Genomic DNA, 12,951 nt, shown 5'->3' on the forward strand with positions numbered 1-12,951 from the left:
TGCCTATATTGTAGTATAATTTTTAAAAAGAAAAGATTTAAAATTTAATAAGATGTGAATTTTAATTGATTCACTTCCTAACTGCCATGTCACTGCTGAGTTCATTTACAGGAACGTGAGCTTAGCGATGCACAGGTACTGTATAGTCCCCTCCTGAAGCAGGGCTCTCCTGCCCACAGTGTCAGAGACAGTTATGAATTCTCAGTTTGTACTCAAATGTCTTAACCCCTTATAGGGCATGTGGACAGTAATTCCATGTAATAATAGTTATATCACAGAATTTTCAACTATTGCAATGTTTAAATACTAATTAGGAAAGCCTCCAAGGGTTCTTGTAGTAACATTCATGACTCTGTGTTCCTTGTTTTTGACACAGAGAGAGCTTGCCTCTGAGAGATATTCCTGTTTTATCTTTTGAACATCAAACTTCAGAAAGACACACTATAAGGAAGATAACCCTTGTATTCGGACTTTCTGGTAAGCAATGTGGTGCTTTTGAAAGGTGATCAGACATTCACACCCACCTGCCTCCCTTGGTTGCCTTCACCACACTGAATGAGAACATTCAGGAATCATCATAGTCCTCACTGATTAGTCAACAAGACCTGAGTGTATGTATTGAAGGACTTCCCTTTAAGATACAAAATGTGGACTTAAAATGCCTATCCTAGAGCTGTGCTTTTGGGCTACTTTATTGGGTTCTTTTTCCTACTACCCTTTTGTACCCCTGCTCCTTCCAACCCCCCCCCCAACATGAGGTTGGAGAGAAAGAAGGATGGAGAGGAAAGAGGAGTTTGATATTCTTATATTAGTTTCTACTGATTTGGGGCATTGAGGTCCTTGGGCAAGTTTGATCCTGATCTTCAGGATATCTCCAACCAGCAGCCAGCAACAGCAGCAACCAGCAACCAGCAACCAGCAATCTAACAACCAGCAACCAGCAATAGCATCAACCATCAACCAGCAATCCAGCATCTAGCAATAGCAGCAGGAGCAAACAGTGGCAGCAACAGCAAGGGGGAGCAGCCACTGCGGCTGCATGCTTGCTCTTTCAGTGTTCTTTCATTTACACCTACTCAAGAGCCCCCCAAATTTACAAATGTAAACTATCTTCAGCTGGCAATATCACACCCCTACCAGGGCACCAGGCAAATCATAGATAGGTTTGTGGACAACCTGAAGCAGCCCCATTACCCATGCCTAGGAGTAAAACAAAAACATATTCCCAACCTAACTGAGTTTTTAAAGAAACCAAAAACCACACTAGCACCTAGCTTCTCACAGGAAATAAATTTAATACTTCACCATATATGCTTTGGAGTAGAAATCAAAATCACTGCTCAGATTGAATATAAACAATCATTCAACTTTAAATATTAAAAACTGGCAAGGCACACTATTAATAAGATTATGAAACCAAAGACTGGGGATATGCCTCTGAATCCTGGAAATGGTGCTGCACGCAGGGGAAGGGATAATACATAGCCAAGCCACTATTAAACTCATGATAAAGTGCCATTGTAGTACTAAAGCTTAGGGTACTTACTCTGAAAGGCTAGTATTCTTCAAAATATTGATCTGTGAGTGCTGATATGACACTATGAATGGAAAACTCCACTCCATAAAACTTTATTCCATGTACAAAGTCAAAAGTTAAATGAATCCCAAACCTGAAATAACTAGCACCTTTTATAGTGTGCAGCGGGAGCCATAGTGAAGAGATCTAAGAACAAAGAATGGGAGGGGTAGACACAGCCTTTGTGAGGGCACAGGGATTAGACGGAGACCAAAAGACTTGGGGTGGACATGCGAGATAAGGCACAGACAAGACCATATAGAGAGTGAGCACAGGCCTAGGGCCAGTGACCATGGAACCTGGCAAGGGACAAAGTGAACAAGACCACAAAAGAGTAAGGGAAAAGGAAAGAGGAAGATCTCAAGAAGATGAATAAGGAGTCTTCACAGACTAAGGTGGGGACCGATCTTATTTAAAGTCTTCACAAACAATCAGGCAAGGCCAGAGATTTAGTCCTTGGTTGGAGTATCCGACCCTCACTGTCTAGATAGTTTTAAACTTAATTATTTTCTCAATATCACTATTAGCCAAATGAACATTTGTATCTTTTTAAACCACCTCCGCCCACCAATCCCCTCCCCCCGTTTTGAGACAAGGTCTTTCTAAAGTAACCTTGTTTGGTCTGGGACTCCCTTCAGTGACCACACTTGTTTTCAATTCACAGAGATACATCTGCATCTGCCTTGTTTTCACTAATCGCTCTCCACTTTGATGCTTTTTCTCAAAGCAGTACAGAAGATAAATGTTAAACACTTTCCAAATTCATATATTTGAAGGAAGATATATTTCCACAATGCTTACATCCTTACTTCTCTTTAAGAAGATGCAGGCAATGGGCAGTTCAGGCTTCATGTGGGTCCTCTAGTCAGGGAAACCTGGGCGTCTCTGACATGGACTCTGTTGCCTGCTTTTTGATCACTTCCCCCTAATGGGATTGCCTTGCCAGACCACAGAGGAAGAGGACAAACTCAGTCCTGATGCAACTTGATGAGTTGGAATGAGGAGGGAGGGGCTATGACTGAGATGTAAAGTGAATAAATAAATAAACAAATTTTAAAAAGGAACCTAATGTCCACAATTTAAACTTAAGAAGTGAATGGATGATTGAGAGAAAAAAAAATACTCTTTACTTTAAGATGTAGTTTTCCAGATTGTGAGGTTTCCCTATTTGGAATACTTATAAAGTATAATTTTCTTTGGAATATGTGATATATATTTTTTCAATATTTGATAACATAGTTATTGTATAAAAGCAATGTAGGTTTATTTGCTTTGATTATTATAAGAAACATTGATGATCTCTGAGAAGAAAAATATCAAAAATACCAACATCTCCTCTCTCTTTCCCTCTTTAGAGAAAAGGTGTAATATGTTATTAATTCTACTATTTAACAAAACACTTTGCAGGATATAAATTGTACTTAATGCATACACTGCTGAACACAATTTGGGAATATCATGATTAACTCGTGTAATTACATGCACACAATCTGTCTTCCAAACTGAGAGGCAATGACCTAATCACTGGATAATTCAAGGCAATCTAAGAAATTCGTGTTATCTTATGTGTTCAACTCAAATGCCTACATTGCTCAGTTTCCCTTATCACAGTTGAATCTGTCTGTCCTGAATGTGAGTCTAAGGCTTTCTTGCCTCCTGGTAAAAATCTAGTGCCTTACAAGCCAGTGTTACTTCAATTCACCATCTTCCTGAGTGGGTTCTCACATACATAGATTTTTCCTTTATCCTAATTGATAAATAAGATAGCAAATAAAGATAAATTGTGAAGAATAAGGTGCCATATTAGTTTAATATGTACCAAGTAAAACAATCAGTCCCAGATCATAGGTGCACTTTAAATACACTTTCCCCAACAATACTGCAGGTGTAAAAAGCCAGCACATGCCATCAGCCTGACTAACAGTAAGATGTGTTCTTAGTTCAACCAGTCTGTAGATGATCTGCAATATCTACTAGACATATTGATTCTAAGTTGCTTTAAAATAGTTCCTAGTTGGAGAATATACCTGGGAAGATCAACTAAAATCTGATTGAGAATCAGCTGCTCACAGTAACACCAGTATAGAGGACATCAACTTTTAGACTATAAGTGGGTCATTGAAGTTCTCAGTGCTTCCATAAATCTACTTTCTCCTTTACTTATTTGTTGCTGCCATTCCCAGGCTTTCTCTTTACCAATTGCAACATGCTCAAACATTTATGATCATCAAAGGCGGTTTAGAAAGAAATATGTCCGCAAGGATAATAGAAAAAGAAATTTCCAACTCTTATAGGACTGGAAAGATTTTCTTGCCAACAATCAGGAATAAAAGGGATTTGAACCACTAAACCATCAACCAAAAATCTTAAAGCACACAGAAGAATGTAGAGCTGAATATAAATGATGTTATCAAGTAAGCATAACGCAGACCCTGTCATCACAGACATGAAATTATTACCTCACATTTCTGATTTGCTAGAACAAAAATCCTCCCAAGACTCCTGTGTTGCTCTGCAGCACCTGTCTCACAGAGGGACTAGAGTCCCCTAGTGCCCTGGTCATAGCCATAATATTAGGAGACATCTTGCTTACTGTGTGGCAGTAGCTACCAAGATAAGAAGGAACATCATAAAATATTTTTAAATTTAAAATATTTGTAAATTTTGTTTAAAAATAGAAGGCTGGTCAGGAAGAAGAAAAGAAAGATGAAGAGAAAAAGGAGAAGGGAAAGAAGGAAGGAAAGAGAAAACACAATACTGAAGTCATAAACACAACATGGCAAGCGGTCAAACTGACACAGCTGAGACGATCCAAAAGATGCCAAGCTTTTACTGAGTGAGATGTGCTTCCTGTCAATAAACCCCAATCCTTGTTCATAAATTAAACCCCTGTGTAGAACATCTCAATGTGGATGCTGGGGTTTGGTATTCTTTAATTAGATTCAAGTCTAGGCATAGTTTCTATTTCATTGGCATTCAGACTCACCGCTACAGTCCTATGAGACTGGCACTGTGTTCCAAATGGACATAACACACACTTCTGAATTCTGATTCATCTTATGTGTATAATGAAACATTATTACTGCAAGGTGGGAAGGAGTCACACTCTAATCTCTCTACCACACCAACCATACAACAGTCATGTGCATCTTCCCATTTTCATATGCACCTTATTAAAAACATGAGGCTCTGCACAGCCAGGCTTGGCTGAAGACACTTTGGTAGCAAGTTGTTAATTGACTTTGTATGGCCTCCATGAATCCCTTGGCTAGATTTTCTCCTTATCTCATCAGCTACTACGATCCTTCAGCCGCCACTGATGGCCACACGCAGACACCCAGAATACACTTAAAAGTAGATCTCAGAAGTCCAAAATATTCCCAGTTAATAATTGAAAATGTTTTGATCCCTAGAGGGGACCCGTGGCTGTCTCTGACCTTCCCATTGGGACAACAAGTATTCAAAATTATGAAGGTTGCTTTCATCAGTCAGTGTGACAGATCACCTAAGAAGGAGTCTCAGGGAGGGTTAGCTACATTTGGTTAGACTGTGGGTGTGTCTGTGAGGGATTTTTTTGGGGGGATGGTTCAAGACAGTGCTTCTCTTGTGTAGCCTTGGCTGTCCTAGACTTGCTTTGTAGACCAGGCTGGCCTTGAACTAACAGAGATCCACCTGCCTTTGCTTTCCTGAGAACCACTACACCTGGTGAGGAATGTTCTAAATTGGGTTAAGTGAGATTGAGGATTTGTCCTGAGTGTGGGCAGCACTGTTTCTTGGTCTTGCCCTTGGGATGAGTGAGAGATAAGGAGCCTTTGTTGCTCCCTGTTACGTGACTATGGATACAATGTGACCAACTGTCACCACACCTGCTTCCAGAACTGGAAGTGGACTATAATCTGCAACTGTGAACCTGACAAACAGTTTCTTCCCCAAATTGCTTTTGTCTGAGTGTCTTATCACAGCAACAGAGAAAGAACAGAGACTGAAAACAATGGAGATAGCTAGATAGCCTTTGAATCTTATAAGACAGAGGTAGTTTCAGTAATTAGTGAATTCTGGGCATGGTGGTATGAGCTTTTAATCTTAGAATTTGAGAGATAGAGGCAGAAAGACCATCAGTTTGAAGCCAGCCTAGCCACATATGAATCCCGGGGCACATAACAGACTCTTATCTTACAAAACATAGAAAGAGTGTTCAAGTGATACAGAAAACAGTGAAAGATTAGGTAGAAAGGAACGAAAGTGGAGTGTTGTAGGAGAAGGCTAATTACCTTAAAGTGTACATGACTTTGCATATTTTGAGACACCAAAGTCAGTCTTACGACCTACCCAAGTCCCCTGTATAAATTTAGTGTCCAAGAGGGCCACCATCTTCAGGATGTAGTGTCTGAGGGAAGACAATTCTTGGTCCTCCCAGGAATCTTCCAAGGTTTCTGTATTATTTTATAACAGACCAGTCACACTGACAGAAAGAGCACACTTTGATCATCAGATTGACCATTGTGTTCTGAGATCAATTCTCCATTTCCTCCACACCAGGATATCAGCTCTCAAACTTCTGCCCTTCTAACTGAGTTAGGGGTAGAAAGAACTCCTATGGTGGAAGAGGCCAAAACTAAAACTAACTCTGAAATCCCACTTGTATACATAATATCGAGAATGCGTCATTTGTTATTTTATGTGTACCTGACAGTCAGAAGCAAAACCAGAAGCGCTCAAGCCACCAAACAAGTTCTCAGCATCTTCTCAGTAGATTCCATCTGCGGCACACTAAGCTGACTGTTTTAAGGCCTTACTTCCCTAAAATCATTTCTGAAGATGAACGTAGAAAGGAGTCGGTGTGGAGAAAGCTTATTAAATGAGAAAATATTCAGAGAAATAACTGAGTTTGAAATGCAAGCAGAGTCAAATGAACTCACACAGAGAAAAGCTTTTCATCTCACTGTGGGTCTTCGTGTCCTCAGCTCTCACAAGTGGGTAGAAAGTAGCAGATCATTAATAGTGAAGAAGAAGAAGAAGAAGAAGAAGAAGAAGAAGAAGAAGAAGAAGAAGAAGAAGAAGAAGAAGAAAAGAGCAACAAATGACAAGGAGGAAGAAAAAGAATGCAGAAAAGTTTGTTAATAAGCCACAGGGCTACCTATGTCCCCTCAGAGTTGGTAAGCATAGGAACATCTGTGGATTTCTCCTGTGGGGAGAGACTGGGCAGGAAACCAATCTTCCCTCTTAGCTTTGTTAGCTCTCCTCTTCTTGAGATCAGGTTTGGCCTTATGTGTCTCAGGCTGCACTAGTATTATGTAGCTTACTATGGATTCTAGAATAACTTTCAGCTTCTGGTCCTTCTGCCTCCATAACCCCGAGTGCTGAGAATACAACCCTTATTTTAAGTGCTCTTTCCAACTCACTGTCCCAACAATCAGCACAGATAGGTTCATCAACACCACTTCAGCAATCGGAGTAATCAGTGTAGATGAGGAAGCCCACCTGAGCCCAGGAGGCGACTCGCTGAAGGAAACCCCAGAAGTCTCCACTAGTATGGCGCCCCCCTTGTCCACCAGTGGCCTGGACGAATCCAAGGCACAGGGAAATACCAGACCTAATTCCAAAAAGACACCAGGTTGTTGGTCTGCGAGGAGCCGTTAACACACCCTAACAAAACAGCCCCCTCTCAGATCACCTCCTGACTTGTGGGTTATGATTGAATAACCCTCCTCCATGGCAGTTGCTCCTTGCTTCCTTTGATATAACTCATCATCTAGATTAGGGCAGGCAGGCGCTTCCCCGGCGTGGGAAGAATGCAAGGACGATAACACAACTCGCCACTGTTCTTATGTGAGCCTTCAGAAGACGCCCTGCTGTACAGAAAGCTGTGAGCTAGCAAAATAGCCCACATATCACGCAGGTCAGTGGGCACTCCCATCCCCCATCCCCAGTTATTGCTACTCACTTCATTTCTTAGTAGCTCAGCACAAATGTAATTGCTACTTAACAGACTGACTGGGTCCTGACTATTTAAAAGTTCCCAAAATGCCTCTGCCAGAAAGCAGAGAATAAATAAAAATTGAAGGAAGGAGAGGGAGCGAGGGAGGGAGCGGGTGGAGAAGGCAAGGCTGGGAAGCCAGTCAATGGTCAACAAACACTGGCTGTGAAAATCCTGCAGCGATGAGCTGATGGAGCCAGCTCAGCAGCTGACCAGCTTCTGCTCTCCCAGGCAGCTGTCCAGTGCGGAGTTCTGTACGGCCCAAATATGAAGACGTTATAACACGGACAGTTCTGGGAACTTTCTCCTCCCAGTGCACAGTGCATGGAAATCTACTCCAGCGTCATTCACCGTCCAAGTTCCGGAGACAACAATGAGGAATCCTGATCTAATTGCTTTTACTTATTTGGTTTTAATTCTGGGAGACAACTTTTCTCCCTATACAATGGTAAAAAAAAAAATGAGAGAATTCAACCCCTCACCCACACCCACCTTACTATGTAAAAATCACATCTAAGAGCAAAAGTCATTGCACAATAATAAAAAAAAAACCTCTTTGTCTTCTGGCATCCTGTTTCCCTTGCATGCTTTTTTAAAAATTTCTCCCTGTGCAACTGTCTAATTTTGGAATACAGCAAAAAGACTGGGGCTTGGGAATGGGGATAGAAGCTGTCAATGACCAGCAATTTTTAGAAGCCGGAATCATTTCTATTTCTCAATTTTTTTCTCCCTCTTTTCTAGCTCTTTCTCTCCTCTCTTGCCTGCCCCCTACCATGAGATTCAATCTCCACATCAAACTGAACTCTCTCCCCCTACCTCACATCTCCACCCACCTCAAACATTGGGTAACCCAGAGTTTGTATCTACAGCAGCTAGAAAGCCTGTGCTCTCCATGCACTCTGAGATGCTGGCCTCTGGGTCTTCTATTCCTAGATGGCAGTTCGCCCTTTCCATCGCCTGCATCAAGGCAGCTTCCTGCAGTATGTCTGGCCTGTTTTGTCTTTCTACATTTATTTTAACTCGGGCCCGGGTGCAATCAAATCCTGGCAACAAAGCCGGGAGCTCAAAGCCACAGAGATGGACTGGCGGCCAGCTCCCCGCCCCTCCTCCACCGCCCCAACTCGCCTTTGAAAAGACAAACGACGGGCCAGAAATTAATGTGTCGGTGGAACGGAGGATAAAAGGCTGGGACGCGAGTGTGGAGTGCAGTGGGCTTTGCAGTTTTCTTCTATATACATTTAAAATATGACGGTCTAAAAGCTAAGAAACCACTCCGGACAGCCATTCGGGAGCCGACTCTGGTGGGCGCATGGCTCCCGCCCCGTGCCCTCCCCCATTTGCTTGAGCCAGAGAGAGCGAGTGCTTGGCGCGGTTTGTCTGACACTTGTAAATGGAAGTGGGATCCAAGTTGGAAGCAAACGCGCCAGAGTCTGGGGGCGGGGAGTAGGGGAAGACAGAGAAAGGACTCTTCCATCCTTAGCTTAGTCCTGTATTCCTCCCTCGCTCCTCTGTGCTGCGCGTTCGGGAATACCCCAAGTAGGATCCAGGTCCACCAGCCAAATGGGTCTCCCTCCCTCAGGGAGGCTCGGGCCACTGGCTGCCCTGGTTCCCGCAGGCCAGCGCTTCTAGCTTCTGGGATTCTTCAGCCTCCAGGGCACCCTCACTCTCTCCGCAACCTATCCCTGCCTTCATGTTCATTTACGGACACCCCCCACTGCCCGCCTTGCTTGTTATTGTACCTCAAGGTGGGTGCCACCGTCAGTACTCACACCCAGGAGCGCCCCCTTTTCTCTGGTAGCAGGAGCCAATAGATGTGCCTTTAACCCTCCCGGGAACACCCGGCCCCTCTGCATCCCAGGGTCTCTCTGAGCGCACCGCAGCTCGCAAGAGCAGAACAGAGAAAAGAAACACAACTGGCTTTCTGCAAACTCTAATCTTGGTTAATGTTTAACCATTTCCGACAACACACGCGACCAAAGTCAGCTAGGGAGAGAAACGGTGAAAGCGTTATATTGCTAAAAATACCCGGGCTTGCCACCTTTCGCCAGCCAGTCCTGGACCGATGCATTTTAGCTCAGCGACCCCAGCTGGCCAAGTCCTCTCGCTCACTGAACGCCACGCTAAATCCGTCTAGGTCCCCTCTGCTACCTCCAGCCAGATCCCTAAGATCCCCAACAGCTAGCTAATGGTTCCTGTAGGCTCATCCCAGGAAGGGCTCGGGCCGCTGAACAGTGCTCTCTCAAGGTGGCCGCGCGGAGCCACGAAGGCCCCTCGGCATCCCTGGGATGGTCAGACTCGCGCTATTCTCATTTCAAATAGCACAGCCAATCCTCCCGCCCGCCAAAAATAATGCTTTCTCCCAAAGCATTCGGATCCATCTTCTCGTCAAAACAACAGGAATTCTCTCCTGGCTTCTCGTCCAAACTGTTCAAATTGCACCAGTTCAAAGTCAGTACCTTTCACAAACCGGTAAGACTCTGACGTGGGCAGAGGACCGGCAAACAGTCTAGGCTACCCTTCCTGCATGGTGGAAGTGAAGGCTGGGCGATCTGCTCCGCGCATAGCCTCCTCTAGTACGCACCCAACTTGCTCCTCTGGGTCCTGCAAGTGCATCCATTGGCATCTGCGCCTCTTCCCACTAAGTGCTGCCAGCGCCGGCTTCCAAGCGGACTCTCTGCCTGATCTCATCCACCTGCAGCCAGCGGCCACAGCTCAGTGAGGACCCACAGCTGCGTGCACAGACCTGCAAGCCCCCTCTCCTCTTATTCCTAGCCCCAAACTTGACCAACTCTGGTGCCCAATTCCCGGTTCCTGATGCAGGGCTGAGGCTCCCTGGGTTCCATCTGTTAGCGGCAATGGCCACAGCTCCCGGCAGCGCCCAGGCAGGAACTTTGCAAGGTGAAAAGTTTCCTCCCCCACGCTCTCTGATGGCTCTAGCTTGCCGGAGCACCCATCACAGCCTCTCAGTAACCAGGTAGCCGGGGCTGTTCTGAGAAGGCGTACTCTAACCGAAGCACCATACACCCAAATAAGCACGCTAAAAATCCTCACGCACCCTTGACTCGGTCAGCGATGCTCTCCTGCACTCGGCGCGTCCTCCGTGGTCTCCCTTTCAAGCCTAGGGCGAGCTGGCCACCCCGCTGCCTCCGCCGCAGTGCTCACCGCGTGCTCAGGGCTGAGGCTGGGGCGGCGAGCTGAGGCGCCAGGCTTAGCGCTCAGGACGCCGCCACTGCTGCGGGGTTGGCGGGCGGAGGAGGGGAGTCGGAGGAGGATGGCGGCGGGAGGAGGGGGACCCGGAGCGAGGTCCCAACGCGCAGCCCAGATCACAGCGCAGCCTGCCGGGAGGAGCAGTTCTCGCGTCTGTTCTCGGCTGCCCGCACTGCTACTGCTGGTGGTGGAGCTGTACAGGGTTCCCCAACGCGCCCGCCGCCGCCGCCGCCGCCGCCGCACTGCCAAACCCCCAGCTTCGCTGTCTCCTCCTCCCTCCCGCAGAGCCGCGTCCTCTTGGGGATGACCAGTGATCTCCGAGCTCCTCACGAAGACTATGGGCGCGCAGAAGGGGGAAGGGAGACCCTATGGCCAGCAGGAGGATGCTCTGGGCGCCTCGCCTGGAAGCTGGACTAATTTTAGAGCCAAGGCTTCCTCCACCGTAGCTTGACTGAAAGAACGCACCAAAGTGCAGTGCAGAGACAGTAGCAGGGAGAGCTCCCTGACGTTTTGGAGGAGCGCGCACACGCTACACTCAATCTGCCCTGCTCTGCAGCCAGCTGCCTAGAGTGCACTAGACTTCTCCGGACCAGATGAGGAAACTGAGGCACGGTGAAGCCAACATGGTTTTACCCAAGCTTCTCAGGCGGGGTTGAAGCGCAGTGGGCAAAACTATTAAACGTTGTACCTCCCGCTCCTCACATGAGACTCACATTGCTTTCCCACGCATTTTCAGATTACCGGGATCGCCTTTGTGTGGGAGAAAACCAGTCTAAAAAGTAATGTGACTCATCACCCCCACCCTCTCTGAAACTGTGGGATGGGAAGACATTCAGAATGGGATGAGTGAAGGGTCTCAGGGGAGCTAGGTGATTTGCAACGCCAACTGGAGGGCCTCTAGTTCCTGTAACTTCTGGATCACACCCACAAGTCTGAGGATTCATGGCAAATGCACCAGCCCTCCTACCCACTTATCCCACTATCCAGTAGAGCTAGCCTTTAGCCTTTCCTCCAAGCCAGAGAGCTCTGTCTGAAACAGCCCTAACTACAACCCTCCTCCTCCACCGCCCCCCCATGCCCCACAGGCGCACCTGGGCCACCGCCCACCCCCATCCCCACCCTAGACTCCTGCGCATAGCAAATCACATCTGTCCCAAGCAGGTTGTTCCCTAAGGAGATGGCTAACTCTTGAAGAGGTGTGCGCTGAGCCTGCAGATTTGTTGTGTAGAGAATTTTGCTCCTTATTTTGAGCCCTGAATTTCTCTTTGGGGACCAGGGTCTGTCTGTTGGTGCTAAAAAGTGTTTGTGTTCAGTCACGCCCTTTGAAGAGCTCCTGGAATTTACCTTGCTGGTTTTCAGCTCCCAAGCCTGAGGCCTTAATGCTGTAAAAAGCCCTCCACTCTCAGTAGGTGGGAAGTTCCCCTTGAAAGCCTTCTTTGGCCTCCCGCACTGCCTTGACTGCCCCATAAAGCACTTTGCATGCTCTGGTCGCTTGCCTTGAGCGGTTAATGGAAATACTAAGGAATACTGACAGCTCCCCATACATCAACTAATTCCAGGCCAGAAGCCTGATGCCAGCCAGGGCTTCCCTGTCGCAAAGGCCCGAAGAAAACTTACCTGTTCTTCAATTATGCATTTGTATAATTTTATTCTGATTTTATTTTTCATTCGGACACTTTCTTGGACGTTAAAAGTTTACTGCCATATAAATATGCTCCCGACACTATGTATTCCTTGTGACTGACCCAAGGCAGATAACATTACACCAAAGATTTTAATGAATCAAGCATTTCTCATGCCAGTGCCTCTGTGGAAGGACCAGGAGGGAGCCTTACTGCCCGAAGCCAGCCACTTTGGGTAGAGTCAGCTGGTGGGTGGCTGGCTCCTGGGATGCTCAGGGAAATGATATTGGCAGCAGAATAGGCCATCTTCCACCTCCTTCCTGGGAAGCTGGCCAGGTAACTGGAGAAGCAAGGATGCTATGGGAGTCCAGACCCTCCAAAGGCTCTCTTATGCCTCAGAGGCACTTTAACTGTAAGTGCAGAAATCTATCTAACTCTGCCTCCGGCCCTAGAGCAGTGTGTAGGTAGTAAAGAACTCAGTCTCTACTCCCAGGGCAGAAATGGGCCATGACAACCCGGAGGAAAAGGGCTTTCTGCCACGAGGTGGAATGGTTTATTCACTTGGGACA

General features: G+C 46.3%; 1 protein-coding gene across 5 annotated transcripts in view; it reads right to left on the reverse strand.

Annotated features, from left to right (window-relative positions):
- The window catches only part of FAT3 (FAT atypical cadherin 3), a 603,907-nt gene extending 592,732 nt beyond the window's left edge, over positions 1-11,175 (reverse strand). For 2 of the 5 annotated variants that reach the window (XM_084783571.1, XM_084783568.1), the window contains exon 1: positions 10,609-11,175. The gene's annotated coding sequence lies outside the window, so the exon portion shown is untranslated. Of the gene's footprint in view, positions 1-10,009; positions 10,582-10,608 lie in introns of those variants that run through there. The other 3 variants (XM_084783572.1, XM_084783570.1, XM_084783569.1) reach the window with 2 other exon arrangements.
- Positions 11,176-12,951: the final 1,776 nt, after the last annotated feature.

The sequence above is a fragment of the Acomys minous genome, assembly GCF_964271855.1.
Source record: "Acomys minous genome assembly, chromosome: 5".
In the NCBI taxonomy this organism is placed as follows: domain Eukaryota; kingdom Metazoa; phylum Chordata; class Mammalia; order Rodentia; family Muridae; genus Acomys; species Acomys minous.